General features: G+C 37.9%; 1 non-coding gene across 1 annotated transcript; it reads left to right on the top strand.

Moving 5' to 3' along the window:
- Window positions 1-16,398: 16,398 nt before the first annotated feature.
- On the top strand, window positions 16,399-16,506 carry LOC130959423 (small nucleolar RNA R71). The gene has a single exon (XR_009078503.1). It is a non-coding gene; the product is annotated as a small nucleolar RNA R71 (small nucleolar RNA).
- The last annotated feature ends 570 nt before the right edge of the window (window positions 16,507-17,076 follow it).

Genomic DNA, 17,076 nt, shown 5'->3' with positions numbered 1-17,076 from the left:
ATGGCCTATTTTTCTATGCTTTTTCAATAGATTTTAATTCAGTTTTCATATAATTTCTGTTGATAAAGGAGCAAAAGCATGAAAAATCTCTGCATGAAACAAAATCTCAAGCATAGGTGAATTTTAGCTAATATACAGGGTAAATATGATGAAATAGATCACACTAAGTGAAGTTTTGATTTTGGGCATTATTAGCACACTTGGTATAATGAAGTTTGTCCTGTATGTTACTTTGATACACTTTGTTTGCTTGATTTCAGACCAAAAGAAGCAGAGAAGAGCCACGTTAGTGGCTACGTTAGCGCCACTAACGTGGCCATTAAAGTGGAAGGAAGGAAAGATTGGAAAGCTAGTGAGAACGTTAATGCCACTAACGTTAGCAAAAGGCAAGAAGACCCACGTTAGCTACCCCGTTAGCTTCACTAACGTGGGCACTAACGTGGAAGAAAAGAGAAGCCACAACGTTAGTGAGAAAGTTAATGGCATTAACTTTGAAGAAGGAAAGGGAAACGCCAACGTTAGTGGAAAAGGAGAGTGCCACTAACGTTTGCGAAGGCTAGAAGACCCACTTTAGCTTCCACGTTAGTTACATTAACGTAGGAACTAACGTGGAAGGAAAGGGAAATGCCAACGTTAGTGGCAAAGGTGAGTGCCACTAACGTTGGCAAAGCAAAGGAAGACCCACATTAATGGCCACATTAGTGTAGTTAACGTGGATAAATTTGATGCACGGAAAACTTGTCTCTCAACAAATTTCCTTTCGGCAAGTATACCGAATTGTCGTCAAGTAATAACTCACAAAAGAGTGAGGTCGAATCCCACAGAGATTAACGGATTAAGCAATCAATAGTTAATTGATTATCATAGTTAGACGAATCATATTGGAGTGATAGTTAACAAGTAAATGTAAATGGCATAAAAGTGAAGAAAGCAATAAAGTGCAGAAAAGTAAAATCGCAAGAAAAGTAAATGCAAGAACTAAAAATAAAATGAAGATTGGGATCAAGAGATATTGCAATCCTCCGGATCAAGTTCATTCTCATCTCTTCCTCAATCAATGCATTCATTGATCTCCTTGGCAATCTTAAGTGATTGGATTCCAATTTCTTGGCAATTCAATCTCTCAAATCTTGATCAATAGCCAATTCCTTGGTCAATTGCTCATGAGAAGAGATGAAGTATGGTCACTGATTATACCACATGCATTCTCAAATCAAGTGTTGGTAGGATTATAGTCACATATCCATCCAAACCCAATTTGGTCCAGCATGAGAAAGCATTTCTAGCATGATCTCTTCATTCCTCTTCCAAGGTTCAGAAGAGATCCAAGTATGAATAGCTTCTTTTCCAAGATAACTACCCAATTGGATGAAGATTGAAAGCTTTCTAGTAAAATCAAGAGAAAAGAAAGAAGAAGAAGAATAAGAACTACAATTGATCCATTGAATCACAATAGAGCTCTCTAACCCCATGAAAAGAGTTAGTTGATCATTGCTCTACCAAAATAGAAGAGAAAGAAAATGCAGCAAAGTAAAGATGAAGATTAAAATTGAAATTGAAACTTTAAAATTCATAAATGAAAATCAGAACTAAAACAAAACTACTCCTAAGGAAGAAAAGAAGAGAAAAGGAAGAAGAGTGTTGGAGGGGAGGGGTCCGAAGACCCACTCCCCTTGGAGAGTGCCAATTCACAGAAGTTCGAATTGGTCTTCACTCTCTCCCCCTTTTCAGAATTTCAGAATGCCTTCAATGTAAAAACTAAGGCCTTTATATAGGCTCTCCTAAATTACAAAATGAAATTAAAAGCAAATTACAATTAAATGAAAATTCCTATTCTAGATGCTTCTTGTGGCCTTGATTGGTTGACAATTGTGGGCTTGCTTGCTTGAGCTTTGAAGTGGACTTGAGAGAGAAGTGAGTCAAGTTGAGGTCCAGGAGTTTAGCCACACTAACGCTACAAGTGTGGCGTTAGTGCTGAAGTTATTGTGGCTAACGTTACACTTGCTACCCAGTTGGTGTTTTTGGGGCTTAAAATATGCCTCTTTTTTGCGCTCCAATTTCATGCCCACTATAGACTATTATATATCGTTGGAAAGCTCTGAATGTCAGCTTTCTAACGCAACTAGAACTACCTCAATTGGACATCTGTAACTCAACTTATGCTCATTTAAAGTGGAAAAGGTCGCTGGCCCAGTCGCTGGCGTTATTGGAAAACGTGAGTGCCAATAACGTCCGCGATCAGGTCTTCATTATTGTCAGGTTTTGAAGTTCAAAATTAATGTCCACCCCATGCTATTATATATTGTTGGAAAGCCCTGGATGTCTACTTTCCAATGTATTTGGAAGCGCATCATTTGGAGCTCTACAGCTCGACTTATACTTCTTGGAAGGTGAAGAGGTCAGCTGGCCTTACTACAGGTTGATACCATGTTCATCTTTCCACATTCGGGGCAGGTTTTCTCCCTCAAATTCAGTGTCCACCATGTAGTGTTATATATGCTTGGAAAGCTCTGGAATCCTACTTTCCAATGCCACTGGAATAACCTCATTTGGAGCTTTGTGGCTCAAGTTATTCTTGTTTGAAGAAGGCATGGTCAGGCTGCCAGGTGAGAATTTTGCCTACGTTAATGTCCACGTTAACTACACTAACGTGGCCATTAACGTGGGTCTTCCTTTGCTTCGCCAACGTTAGTGGCACTCACCTTTGCCACTAACGTCGGCGTTTCCCTTTCCTTCCACGTTAGTTCCTACGTTAATGTAACTAACGTGGAAGCTAACGTGGGTCTTCTAGCCTTTCGCAAACGTTAGTGGTACTCTCCTTTTCCACTAACGTTGGCGTTTCCCTTTCCTTCTTCAAAGTTAATGCCATTAACTTTCTCACTAACATTGGGGCTTCTCTTTTCTTCCACGTTAGTGAAGCTAATGGGGTAGCTAACGTGGGTCTTCTTGCCTTTTGCTAACGTTAGTGGCGTTAACATTCTCACTAGCTTTCCAATCTTTCCTTCCTTCCACTTTAATGGCCACGTTAGTGGCACTAACGTAGCCACTAACGTGGCTCTTCTCTGCTTCTTTTGGTCTGAAATCAAGCAAACAAAGTGTATCAAAGTAACATACAAGACAAACTTCATTATACTAAGTGTGCTTCACCTATGCTTGAGATTTTGTTTCATGCAGAGATTTTTCATGCTTTTGCTCCTTTATCAACAGAAATTGTATGAAAACTGAATTAAAATCTATTGAAAAAGCATAGAAAAACAGGTCATGATGCCCTGGCATCACAACACCAAACTTAAATCTTGCTTGTCCCAGAGCAAGAAGAGAATCATGCAATAAAGTTTGACAATCCAAGGTAAGAAGAGTAGCAGTGTAATGTTCATGGTTAGCTAGCTTTCTATGCATGAAACAATCACAAAAGAACTTCAGATGATTGATGCCTCTATCTAGCTCATTTTATGAAATCTTTTTTGTATGTTTCTTCCTTGAAAAAGCTTTTCATTCTCTTTTTATCTTATCTTCTTAGGTGCTTTGCACCATGATTTGAAAGCTACGACTCTAAATGCTTTGTTTTCAAGTATTACCACTTGATACATAAGCACCACAAGCATTTAATCAGAGGACTCTTTTAGCTCATTTTGTTTTCTTGTCTTCTTGACTCTCTAATCATTGATGCTCAGAGCCTTGAGCTTTGAGGGAGTGCTTTTGCACTTGAGCCTAGCCTTGACTCTAAATGTTTTGTCTTCAAGCTTTTTGCTTGACACATAAACACCACAAGCACTTAACAATTGAATTGTCATTGGTACTCAGAGCCTTCAACTTTCTCATTCTCTCCCTTTTCTTTTCTTGCCTTATTTGCTATTGCTTTTTCAAGGTTTTCATGAATTCAAAAATTTCATAAAATGTCCTAGATGAAAACTTCAATTAAATAAATTCAAATGTAATTGAGCAACAATAGTCATGCTAGCTTTCCAATACTTATATGCTCATGCTAACTTCTTCTTAAATGACCTTGTTTGTTTATGATCATGAGACTTCATTGCTTTGGACTCACAAAAATTCAAGATGGCAATCATAATGTCACAGCAACATATTGTAATTCAAAAATCAAACTATGCTTATTCATAAGGAGCAAGCACACATACATACAAAGAAATTAGAAGACAATCATGCAATTGAATGTACTGGAAATAAGTAAGAGGAAAAAGGAACTTTACCACCTTGTAGTTCATCTTCATTGTTGTTTTCCTTTTTCTCCTACTTTTCTCCCTTCCCACACCAATTTAGACTAATTGCTTGTCTTCAAGCAGCAAATAAAACAGTGGTGGTGGGGTCTATGATGGGTGATGAACGTCTTACATACTGAAATGTAAGTGATGTATGTGGTTAAGCAAGCAAAAATTAAGGATAACACTGCAAGCCTAAGAAGCAAAGGCATTATGATTGTACAAATAAGTGGTGTTGCTGGATACATTGCATAGAAAAATAAGTGGCACACTAAACTTAGTGTGACACTTTCTCTTGGAATTGATGCAAGTATCCAGAAAGATTGAAAACAGATTGTTGCAGGGCAACACCAAACTTAGAATGTGATCATATGCCAATTTTATTTGAAAAGAAGCTAAGTAAAAGAAACTGTTGTATTAATAACAAAATCACCAAGAGCCAGAGCTGTCATGAAGGCTTCTTGGAGAGGCATTAACACAAACAGTTAGAGAGCACAGAAAATAAAGAACTAAAGAAATTACATGAATAAAGCAAAACAAAAGAAAATGTCTAATCTAGGTAATCAATCAACCAGTAGTTTGTTAATCACAATTAATCCCCGGCAACGGCGCCATAAACTTGATGCACGAAAAACTTGTCTCGTAACAAATTTCCTTCATCAAGTGTACCAAATTTGTCGTCAAGTAAAAACTCACTATAGTGTGAGGTCGAATCCCACAGAGATTGATTGATCAAGCAACTTTAATTAGAGGAATGTTCTAGTTGAGTGAACCAGAATTTGATTTGAGATTTGCAGAAAATTAAATGGCGGGAAAGTAAATAGCAGAAACAGTAAATGCTAGAAATAAAGAGCTGAATGTAAATGGCGGAAAGTAAATTGCAGAATCTTAAATGGGAATGGGGTAATTGCTCATAAAAGTAAATGGCAGAAATTAAAGAGAATGGGTAAGATCAGAAATGGGGAGTTCATTGGGCTCAGGAGATGTTGCATTCTCCGGATCAAGTTCATTTTCATCTCTTCCTCAATCAATGCATTCATTGATCTCCTTGGCAATCTTAAGTGATCGAATTCCAATTTCTTGGTAATTCAATCTCTCAAATCTTGATCAATAGCCAATTCCTTGGTCAATTGCTCATGAGAAGAGATGAAGTATGGTCACTGATTATACCACATGCATTTCCCAAATCAAGTGTTGGTAGGATTATAGTCACATATACATCCAAACCCAATTTGGTCCAGCATGAGAAAGCACTTCTAGCACGATCTCTTCATTCCTCTTTCAAGGTTCAGAAGAGATCCAAGAATGAATAGCTTCTTTTCCAAGATAACTACCCAATTGGATGAAGATCGAAAGCTTTCTAGTAAAATCAAGAGAAAAGATAGAAGAAGGAGAATGAAAACTAATATTGATCCATCAAATTACAACAGAGCTCCCTAACCCAATGAAAGGGGTTTAGTTGTTCATAGCTCTGGAAAATGAAAACAAAGATGGAGAATACATGATGAAAGTAAAACTAGAAGTGCAGAGAAAGTAAAATACAGAGAGTAGTTCTATGCCCAAGGCTCCCTAAAGTTTCCAACCCCCTAACTAATTCAAAGCTACTCCTATATATACTACTCTTCTGATCTTCTAGTTAGCTCTGCAAGTCTTGGGTATGGGCCTCTAGATCTTGAGTTTGAAGCAGTTATTCTCTTCATTGGGCTTAGCTTTGCTTGTAGAGAGAAAAGGTGAAGTAGGCAGGGACTTTGGCTTAGGACGTTAGTGGTGTCAACGTTAAGTGAAAGTGTGGGTTCAAGAACGTTAGTGATAATCACCTTTTCCACTAACGTTCCTAACCCAAGTATGATCAACATTGACTTTAACGTTAGTGGCACTAACGTGACCACTAACGTTGCCTCTTGGTCCTTCGCACACGTTATTGGGACTTACCTTTCCCAATAACGTGGAGAGTCCTCCCTTGTCCCTATGTTAGAGTCCACGTTAACTAGGTTAACGTGGCTTCTAACGTAGCAATGCTAATCCTTCGAGAACATTAGTGACACTTACCTTTGTCACTAACGTTCCAATGTGCCCCTACTTCCCACGTTAGAGTCCACGTTAACTAGGTTAACGTGGCTTCTAACGTAGCAATGCCAATTCTTCGGGAACGTTAGTGACACTTACCTTTGTCACTAACGTTCCAATGTGCCCCTACTTCCCACGTTAGAGTCCACGTTAACTAGGTTAACGTGGCCTCTAACGTAGTAATGCTAGCCATCTCCAACGTTAGTGACAAAGGTAAGTGTCACTAACGTTGGCTCATCATCCCTTTATCCACGTTAGCTTCCACGTTAACTAAGTTAACGTGGGAGTTAACGTTGCTCAATGTGGCTCTTGGTGGTTCATCCCAACGTTAGTGACAAAGGTAACTGTCACTAACGTTGGCGATCCATTGCTCTCTCCACGATAGCTTCCACGTTAACTAAGTTAACGTGGGAGTTAACGTGGCTCATGGTGGCTTGGCCAACGTTAGTGACAAAGGTGAATGTCACTAACGTTGGCTTCTCTTTTGCTTCTTAACGTTAGAGTCCACGTTAACTAAGTTAACGTGGCAACTAACGTGGCCAATTATGAGCTTGGTCCAACGTTAGTGACAAAGGAGAGTGTCACTAACGTTTGCCTTGTGGTCTTCTTCCACGTTAGAGTTTACGTTAACTTAGTTAACGTGACTCTTAACGTGGGCTATGATGGCTTCAAGGGCGTTATTGGCGATTACCTTTCTCATTAGCTTTGCAAGCCTGCTCCCATTCCACGTTAGAGGTCACGTTATTTGGACTAACGTGGCTGCTAACGTGGTTCTTCTTTGCTTCCTTTGTCCTGAAATCAGGCAACAAAGTGCATCAAAGTTCTAGTCCAAGTCATGAGTCATGCATCATCCAATTTGTCATATAATTCATGCAGAATTCTCATGAAATCATGTAAAGTGCACAATGTATGCTTGAATCAAGATGTAAGTGAATATCTACACAAAACTAGCTTATTTTCTAAGAAAATGCATGAAACTACCTTAAAAACAGTAAAGAAAAGGTCAGTGAAACTGGCCAAAATGCCCTAGCATCAGTTTCCTCCCAACAAGCGCTTCTTTAATGTCAATAGCTAGTGGACGAAATTGTGATCACATCAATGTAGTATTCTTTGTTATTGTATGGAATCATTATTATGGCTCTTTGCTATGTGTGGACACAACTCCGTTCAACTAACCAGCAAGTGTACTGGGTCGTCCAAGTAATAAACCTTACGTGAGTAAGGGTCGATCCCACAGAGATTGTTGGTATGAAGCAAGCTATGGTCATCTTGTAAATCTCAGTCAGGCGAATTATAATTGATTATGGATTTTCGAAAATAATAAATAATAAATAATAAACATAAAATAAAGATAAAGTTACTCATGTATTTCCATGGTGGGAATTTCGGATAGGTGTATGGAGATGCTGTGCTCCTTCTGAAACTCTGCTTCACTACTTACTCATCCAATCCTTCTTACTCCTTTCCATGGCAAGCTGTATGTAGGGCATCTCCGTTGTCAATGGCTACATCCCATCCTCTCAGTGAAAATGGTCCAAATGCTCTGTCACAGCACGACTAATCATCTGTCGGTTCTCAATCAGGTTGGAATAGAATCCCTTGATTCTTTTGCGTCTGTCGCTAATGCCCAGCCTTCAGGAGTTTGAAGCTCGTCACAGTCATTCAATCCCAGAATCCTACTCGGAATACCACAGACAAGGTTAGATTTTCCAGATTCCCATGAATGCCGCCATCAATCTAGCTTATACCATGAAGATTCTGGTTAAGGAATCCAAGAGATATGCGCCCGGCCTAAGGTAGAACGGAAGTGGTTGTCAATCATGCGCGTTCATAGGTGAGAATGATGATGAGTGTCATGGATTATCACATTCATCAAGTTGAAGTGTAACGAATATCTTAGAATAGGAATAAAGAGAATTGAATAGAGAATAATAGTAATTGCATTGAAACTTGAGGTACAGCAGAGCTCCACACCCTTAATCTATGGTGTGTAAAAACTCCACCGTTGAAAATACATAAGTGAAAGGTTCAGGCATGGCCGAATGGCCAGCCCCCTAAAACGTGATCAATAGCCTCCTAAGATGAAGAATAAAACAAAACTGAGACCAAAGATGTCTAGTACAATAGTAAAGTGTCCTATATATACTAGACTAGCTACTACGGTTTACATGAGTAAGTAATTGATGCATAAATCCACTACCGGGGCCCACTTGGTGTATTTTTGGGCTGAGCTTGATCTATCCACGAGCTGAGGCTTTTATTGGAGTTGAACTCCGAGTTATAGCGTGTTTCTGGCGTTCAACTCCGGGTCGTGACGTGTTTCTGGCGTTTGACTCCAGACAGCAGCATGTACTTGGTGTTGAGCGCATCTTTACGTCGTCAATTCCCGAATAAAGTATGGAGTATTATATATTGCTGGAAAGCTCTGAATGTCTACTTTCCAACGCCGTTGAGAGCGCGCCATTTGAAGTTTTGTAGCTCCAGAAAATCAATTTCGAGTGCAGGGAGGTCAGATTCCAACAGCATCAGCAGTCCTTTGTCAGCCTCCTATCAGAGTTTTGCTCAAATCCCTCAATTTCAGCCAGAAATTACCTGAAATCATAGAAAAACACACAAACTTATAGTAAAGTCTAGACATGTGAATTTAACATAAAAACTAATGAAAACATCCCTAAAAGTAGCTTGAACTTACTAAAAACTACCTAAAAACAATGCCAAAAAGCGTATAAATTATCCGCTCATCACAACACCAAACTTAAATTGTTGCTTGTCCCCAAGCAACTGAAAATCAAATAGGATAAAAAAAGAGAATATACTATAAATTTCAAAATATCAATGAATATTAATTCTAATTAGATGAGTGGGACTTGTAGCTTTTTGCTTCTGAACAGTTTTGGCATCTCACTTTTTCCTTTGAAGTTCAGAATGATTGGCTTCTCTAGGAACTTAGAATTTCGGATAGTGTTATTGATTCTCCTAGTTAAGTATGTTTATTCTTGAACACAGCTACTTTTATGAGTCTTGGCCGTGGCCCTAAGCATTTTGTTTTCCAGTATTACCACTGGATACATAAATGCCACAGACACATGACTGGGTGAACCTTTTCAGATTGTGACTCAGCTTTGCTAGAGTCCCCAGTTAGAGGTGTCCAGAGCTCTTAAGCACACTCTTTTGCTTTGGATCACGACTTTAATCACTCAGTCTCAAGCTTTTCACTTGGACCTGCATGCCACAAGCACATGGTTAGGGACAGCTTGATTTAGCCGCTTAGGCCTGGATTTTATTTCCTTGGGCCCAATTATCCATTGATGCTCAAAGCCTTGGATCCTTTTTTTACCCTTGCCTTTTGGTTTTAACGGCTATTGGCTTTTTCTGCTTGTTTTTTCTTTTTTCTTTTTTTTTTCGCAAGCCTTTGCTATTCACTGCTTTTTCTTGCTTCAAGAATCAATTCTACGATTTTTCAGATCATCAATAACATTTCTCTTTGTTCATCATTCTTTCAAGAGCCAACAATTTTAACATTCATAAATAACAAGATAAAAAAATATGCACTGTTCAAGCATTCATTCAGAAAATAAAAAGTATTGTCACCAATACATCAATATAATTAAACTAAATTCAAGGATAAGATATAATTAAAATTAAAATTTAAAACAATTAAAAAGAATTTTTGAAAAAGAGAGAGGTATTTTCGGAAATTAGAGAGGGCTAGGTGGTTAGTTGGTTTTGAAAAAAATAAGAAACAAACAAAAAGTTAATTAGTTAGTTGAAAAAGATATTAAAGTCAAATTTGAAAAAGATAAGAAGATAAGTTTAGATAAGATATTTTTGAAATCAAAATTTGAAAAAGATAAAATTTTGAAAAAGATATGATAAAAAGATAAGATTAAAAAGATAAAAAAGATATTTTGAAAAGGATTTGATTTTAAAATTAAAATTAATTACTTGACTAACAAGAAACTAAAAGATAAGATTCTAGAATTTAAAGATTGAACCTTTCTTAACAAGAAAGTAACAAACTTCAAATTTTTGATCAATCACATTAATTGTTAGTGGATTTTCGAAAATTATGAAATAAAGTTAAGAAAAAGAGATTTTGAAAAATAATTTTCAAAATTTTCGAAAAATAGAAAAAAATGAAAAAGATATGATTTTTGAAAAAGATTTTGAAAAGATAAGATTTTTAAAATTGAAAATTTGACTTGACTTGTAAAAAACAACTAATTTTTTAAAATTTTTTGACTAAGTCAACCCAAAATTTCGAAAATTTGGAGAAAATTAAGGAAAAGATATTTTTTTTTGAATTTTTTGAATTTTTAATGATGAGAGAGAAAAACATAAAAATGACCCAAAACATGAAAATTTTGGATCAAAACTCATGATGCATGCAAGAACACTATGAATGTCAAGATGAACACCAAGAACACTTTGAAGATCATGATGAACATCAAGAACATAATTTTGAAATTTTTTTTTGATGCAAAGAAAACATGCAAGACACCAAACTTAGAAATCATTAATGCATGGACTCTAACAAACGAAAAATGCATATGAAAAACAACAAAAGATACAACACAAGAAAACATCAAGATCAAACAAGAAGACTTACCAAGAACAACTTGAAGATCATGAAGAACACTATGAATGCATGAATTTTTGAAAATGCAAGAAAAAATTTTTAAAGCATGCAATTGACACCAAACTTAAAAATTGACTCAATACTCAAACAAGAAACACAAAATATTTTTGAATTTTTTTTCTAATTTTTTTGTATTTTATTTTATTTTTTCGAAAAATATATAGGAAAAAGAAAATAAGAAATTCAAAATCTTTAAGAAGAATTCTAGGAATCTTTCAATATTAGCCCAAAGCTCCAATCAAAGGGTTGGACATGGCTTAATAGCCAGTCAGCTTTAAGATGGAATTACATGCATTGTGGTGATTAGTTAAAGACCAATTTTAAATGAGTTTGAATATGGCTTTGCGGCCAGCCAGGATTCAACATGCTTCATGAAACTCTGGAATCCATTCTTAAATGTTTTGAAGCCATAGAATGATTTATTTTAAAAAAATTTTCGAAAATAGGAATAAAAAAATTTTTTTTTGAAAGATTTTTGAAAAGTTTTTGAAAAGAAAATTACCTAATCTGGCAACAAGATGAACCGTCAGTTGTCCATACTCGAACAATCCCCGGCAACGGTGCCAAAAACTTGGTGGACGAAATTGTGATCACATCAATGTAGTATTCTTTGTTATTGTATGGAATCATTATTATGGCTCTTTGCTATGTGTGGACACAACTCCGTTCAACTAACCAGCAAGTGTACTGGGTCGTCTAAGTAATAAACCTTACGTGAGTAAGGGTCGATCCCACAGAGATTGTTGGTATGAAGCAAGCTATGGTCATCTTGTAAATCTAAGTCAGGCGAATTATAATTGATTATGGATTTTCAAAAATAATAAATAATAAATAATAAACATAAAATAAAGATAAAGTTACTCATGTATTTCCATGGTGGGAATTTCGGATAGGTGTATGGAGATGTTGTGCTCCTTCTGAAACTCTGCTTCACTACTTACTCATCCAATCCTTCTTACTCCTTTCCATGGCAAGCTGTATGTAGGGCATCACCGTTGTCAATGGCTACATCCCATTCTCTCAGTAAAAATGGTCCAAATGCTCTGTCACAGCACGGCTAATCATCTGTCGGTTCTCAATCAGGTTGGAATAGAATCCCTTGATTCTTTTGCGTCTGTCACTAACGCCCAGCCTTCAGGAGTTTGAAGCTCGTCACAGTCATTCAATCCCAGAATCCTACTCGGAATACCACAGACAAGGTTAGACTTTCCGGATTCCCATGAATGCCGCTATCAATCTAGCTTATACCACGAAGATTCTGGTTAAGGAATCCAAGAGATATGCGCCCAGCCTAAGGTAGAACGGAAGTGGTTGTCAATCACGCGCGTTCATAGGTGAGAATGATGATGAGTGTCACGGATCATCACATTCATCAATTTGAAGTGTAACGAACATCTTAGAATAGGAATAAAGAGAATTGAATAGAGAATAATAGTAATTGCATTGAAACTTGAGGTACAGCAGAGCTCCACACCCTTAATCTATGGTGTGTAGAAACTCCACCGTTGAAAATACATAAGTGAAAGGTTCAGGCAAGGCCGAATGGCCAGCCCCCTAAAACGTGATCAATAGCCTCCTAAGATGAAGAATAAAACAAATTTGAGACCAAAGATGTCTAGTACAATAGTAAAGTATCCTATATATACTAGACTAGCTACTACGGTTTACATGAGTAAGTAATTGATGCATAAATCCACTTCCGGAGCCCATTTGGTGTATGTTTGGGCTGAGCTTGATCTATCCACGAGCTGAGGCTTTTATTGGAGTTGAACGCCGAGTTATAGCGTGTTTTTGGCGTTCAACTCCGGGTTGTGACGTGTTTCTGGCGTTTGACTTCAGACAGCAGCATGTACTTGGTGTTGAGCGCCACTTTACATCATCAATTCCCGAATAAAGTATGAACTATTATATATTGCTGGAAAGCTCTGGATGTCTACTTTCCAAAACCGTTGAGATCGCGCCATTTGGAGTTCTGTAGCTCCGGAAAATTCATTTCGAGTGCAGGGAGGTCAGATTCCAACAGCATCAGCAGTCCTTTGTCAGCCTCCTATCAGAGTTTTGCTCAAATCCCTCAATTTCAGCCAGAAATTACCTGAAATTATAGAAAAACACACAAACTCATAGTAAAGTCCAGAAATGTGAATTTAACATAAAAACTAATGAAAACATCCCTAAAAGTAGCTTGAACTTACTAAAAACTACCTAAAAACAATGCCAAAAAGCATATAAATTATCTGCTCATCAATAGCTTAACAGTAAGCTCTCATGGAGCCTCACAGATGTTCAGAACATTGTTGGAACCTCCAACACCAAACTTAGAGTTTGGAAGTGGGGGTTTAACATCAAATTTAGAGTTTGGTTGTGGCCTCCCAACACCAAACTTAGAGTTTGACTGTGGGGGCTTTAGTTGACTCTGCAGTGAGAGAAGCTTTTCATGCTTCCTCTCCATGGTTACAGAAGGAGAACCTTGAGTTTTAAATACAAGGTAATCCTCATTTAGTTGAAGGACCAACTCTCCTCTGTCCACATCAATCACAGCTTTTGCTGTGGCTAGGAAAGGTCTTCCAAGGATGATGGATTCATCCTCATCCTCCCCAGTGTCTAGGATTATGAAATCAGTAGGGATGTAAAGGCCTTCAACCTTTACTAACACGTCCTCTACTAGTCCATAAGCCTGTTTCATGGATTTGTCTGCCATCTCTAATGAGAATTTGGCAGCCTGTACCTCAAAGATTCCTAGTTTCTCCATTACAGAGAGTGGCATTAAGTTTATGCCTGACCCCAGGTCACACGGAGCCTTCTCAAAGGTCATGGTGCCTATGTTACATGGAATTAGGAATTTACCAGGGTCCTGTTTCTTTTGAGGTAAAGTGTGGTGAACCCAGATATTCAGTTCAATAATGAGCAATGGAGGCTCGTCCTCCCAAGTCTCATTACCAAATAGCTTGGCATTCAGCTTCATGATTGCTCCTAAATACTGGGCAACTTGCCCTTGAACAATGTCTTCATCTTCTTCAGAAGATGAATAGTCATCAGAGCTCATGAATGGTAAAAGGAGGTTAAATGGAATCTCTATGGTCTCTAGATGAGCCTCAGATTCCTTTGGTTCCTCAAAGGGAAACTCCTTATTGGTCATTGAATGTCCCAGGAGGTCTTCCTCACTAGGATTCACGTCCTCCTCCTCCTCTCTTGGTTCGGCCACACCAAGTAAGGTTATGGCCTTGCACTCTCTCTTTGGATTTTCTTCTGTATTGCTTGGGAGAGTACTAGGAGGAGTTTCAATGACTCTTTTACTCAGCTGGCCCACTTGTGCCTCCAAATTTCTAATGGAGGACCTTGTTTCATTCATGAAACTTAAAGTGGCCTTAGATAGATCAGAGACTATATTTGCTAAGCTAGATGGACTTTGCTCATAATTCTCTGTCTGTTGCTGAGTGGATGATGGAAAAGGCTTGCTATTTGACGTGGCAAAAATTGGTGGACTAAGAATTATTAAGAAAATAGTGTTGCAAGTATAGTTCTTAATCCACAAAAATTCGTTTATCAATTTAGAAGGGTTGTCACAAAAATTAGAATTAAAATTACTGGGAGTATAATCCCAAGTCGTCTCCCAACGAGTTACAGAAAGGGGTGCTATTTTATTAATCAGAGGTTTTTTTTTTCAAAATGGTTTTGAAGTTGATAAACAGGAAATTAAATCAGAGAATTTATGTAATTTAAATAAAGACATTGACTGGGGGTGAATCAATCGGAAGTTCTATCCTTGTCGGAATTCTCCCAAGATCAATTGAAAATTAAAGGTTGTTCTACTCAGTTATCCTTTAATAGGTAGAGGAAAGTCGAGTAAGTTGGAAGTCTATTTCTATTCACAAGTTCTAATCCTCTCCCTTGGGAAGGATTATCATTAGTAAATAGAGAGCCAGCCAACAATAGACCCAATTAACAATTTAACTCTTGAGTATTCTAACTCAAGGTTCTCCTTTTAATCCATCCCCAACCAAGTTAGAGAACTACTCCATTATCATGAATGTAAACTTAATAAGATTAAAAATGGAAATAAAGGAAGACACAATAAACAATAATTAAAAAGATCAATTAAAAATAAAAATGGTCCTTGTATTAATAAACTCTAAAAATAATCCAATGTTAATTATAGGCAGATTAATGATATGAAAGAGTAAGAGACATGTAAGGAAAACTAACTAGATTGACGAAGTCTTGGCGGAGGTAATAACTCTTCTCAATATCCCAATCCAAAAAGCAATGAAAACAAAATCCTAAGAACTATGAATGTGTAAGGAGAAAACCTAGAGGAGTAGTGAAATCAGATCTCAAAACTAAAAACTATGCTGAATGAGATGTCTCTCTGTCTCTGCATGTTCCCTGGCTCTAATCTGCGTTTCTGGGCCAAAAACTGGGTCGAAACAGGGCCCAAAATCGCCCCCAGCGAATTCTGCAAATTCTGCAGATCACGCACGTCACACGATCGTGTCATCCACGCGTTCGCGTCACTCAGCGTGTTTCCTCGCCACGCGAGCGCGTCGTCAACGCCTTCGCGTCACTCGTGCAGCTTCCAATCCGCGCATTCGCGTCAGGCACGCGAACGCGTCGCTGTGCTTTTCTTTGTTTCACGCGGTCGCGTAGTCCATGCGTCCGCATCGCTTCTCGCTGGTCATCTCCTCAATTTCTTATGTTCCTTCCGTTTTTGTTGGCTTCCTCTCCATTCTCTAAGCCATTCTTGCCCTATGAAGCCTGAAACACTGAGCACACAGATCACGGCATCGAATGGTATAAAGGGGAGTAAAAATATATAATTAAAAGGTCTATAGGAAGCAAGTTTTCAACTATGGAGTAATTTTGGGAAGGAATTGTAAATGCATGCTTATCATATGAATAAGTGGGTGAAGATTAGATAAAACCGCACAATTAAACATAATATAAACCATAAAATAATGGTTTATCACTATTGCTAAACCTATTTCTTCCACCATTATTAAAGCCTTGTTGAGGCTTTTGTTGATCCTTCCATGAGAAATTTGGATGATTTTTCCATGAGGGATTATAGGTGTTTCCATAGGGTTCACCCATGTAATTCACCTCTGCTATTGCAGGGTTCTTAGGATCATAAGCCTCTTCTTCAAAAGATGCCTCTTTAGTACTGTTGGATGCAGCTTGCAATCCATTCAGACTTTGAGAAATCTTATTGACTTGCTGAGTCAATATTTTGTTCTGAGCCAATATGGCATTCAGAGTATTAATTTCAAGAACTCCCTTCCTCTGAGGCGTCTCATTACTCACAGGATTCCTTTCAGAAGTGTACATAAACTGATTATTTGCAACCATGTCAATAAGTTCCTGAGCTTCTGCAGGCGTTTTCTTTAGGTGAATAGATCCACCTGCAGAATGGTCCAATGACATCTTAGCTAATTCAGACAGACCATCATAGAATATATCCAGGATGGTCCATTTTGAAAGCATGTCAGAAGGACACTTTTTGGTCAGTTGCTTGTATCTCTCCCAAGCTTCATAGAGGGATTCACCTTCTTTCTGTTTGAAGGTTTGAACATCCACTCTAAGCTTGCTAAGCTTTTGAGGAGGAAAGAACTTGGCTAGGAAAGTTGTGACCAGCTTATCCCAAGAGTTCAGGCTATCTTTAGGTTGAAAGTCCTACCAGATTCTAGCTCTGTCTCTTACAGCAAACGGGAAAGGCATAAGCCTGTAGACCTCGGGATCAACCCCATTGGTCTTAACAGTATCACAGATCTGCAAGAATTCAGTTAAGAACTGAAAAGGATCTTCTGATGGAAGTCCATGAAACTTGCAATTCTGTTGCATCAGAGAAACTAATTGAGGCTTTAGCTCAAAATTGTTTGCTCCAATGGCAGGGATTGAGATGCTTCTTCCATGTAAGTTGGAATTTGGTGCAGTAAAGTCACCAAGCATCTTCCTTGCATCTCCACCATTGTTATTATTTTCGGCCATGTCTCCTTCTTTTTCGAAAATTTCAGTGAGGTCCTCTGCAGAGAGTTGTGCTTTAGCTTCCCTTAGCTTCCTCTTTAGAGTCCTTTCAGGTTCAGGATCAGCTTCAACAAGAATGTTCTTATCCTTGTTCCTGCTCATATGAAAAAGAAGAGAACAAAGAAAATATGG

This window comes from Arachis stenosperma, chromosome 10 (genome assembly GCF_014773155.1).
Source record: "Arachis stenosperma cultivar V10309 chromosome 10, arast.V10309.gnm1.PFL2, whole genome shotgun sequence".
Taxonomy (NCBI): Eukaryota; Viridiplantae; Streptophyta; class Magnoliopsida; order Fabales; family Fabaceae; genus Arachis; species Arachis stenosperma.
Note: the sequence above shows the minus strand (reverse complement) of the source record. Positions and strands in the feature narration are given on the sequence as shown.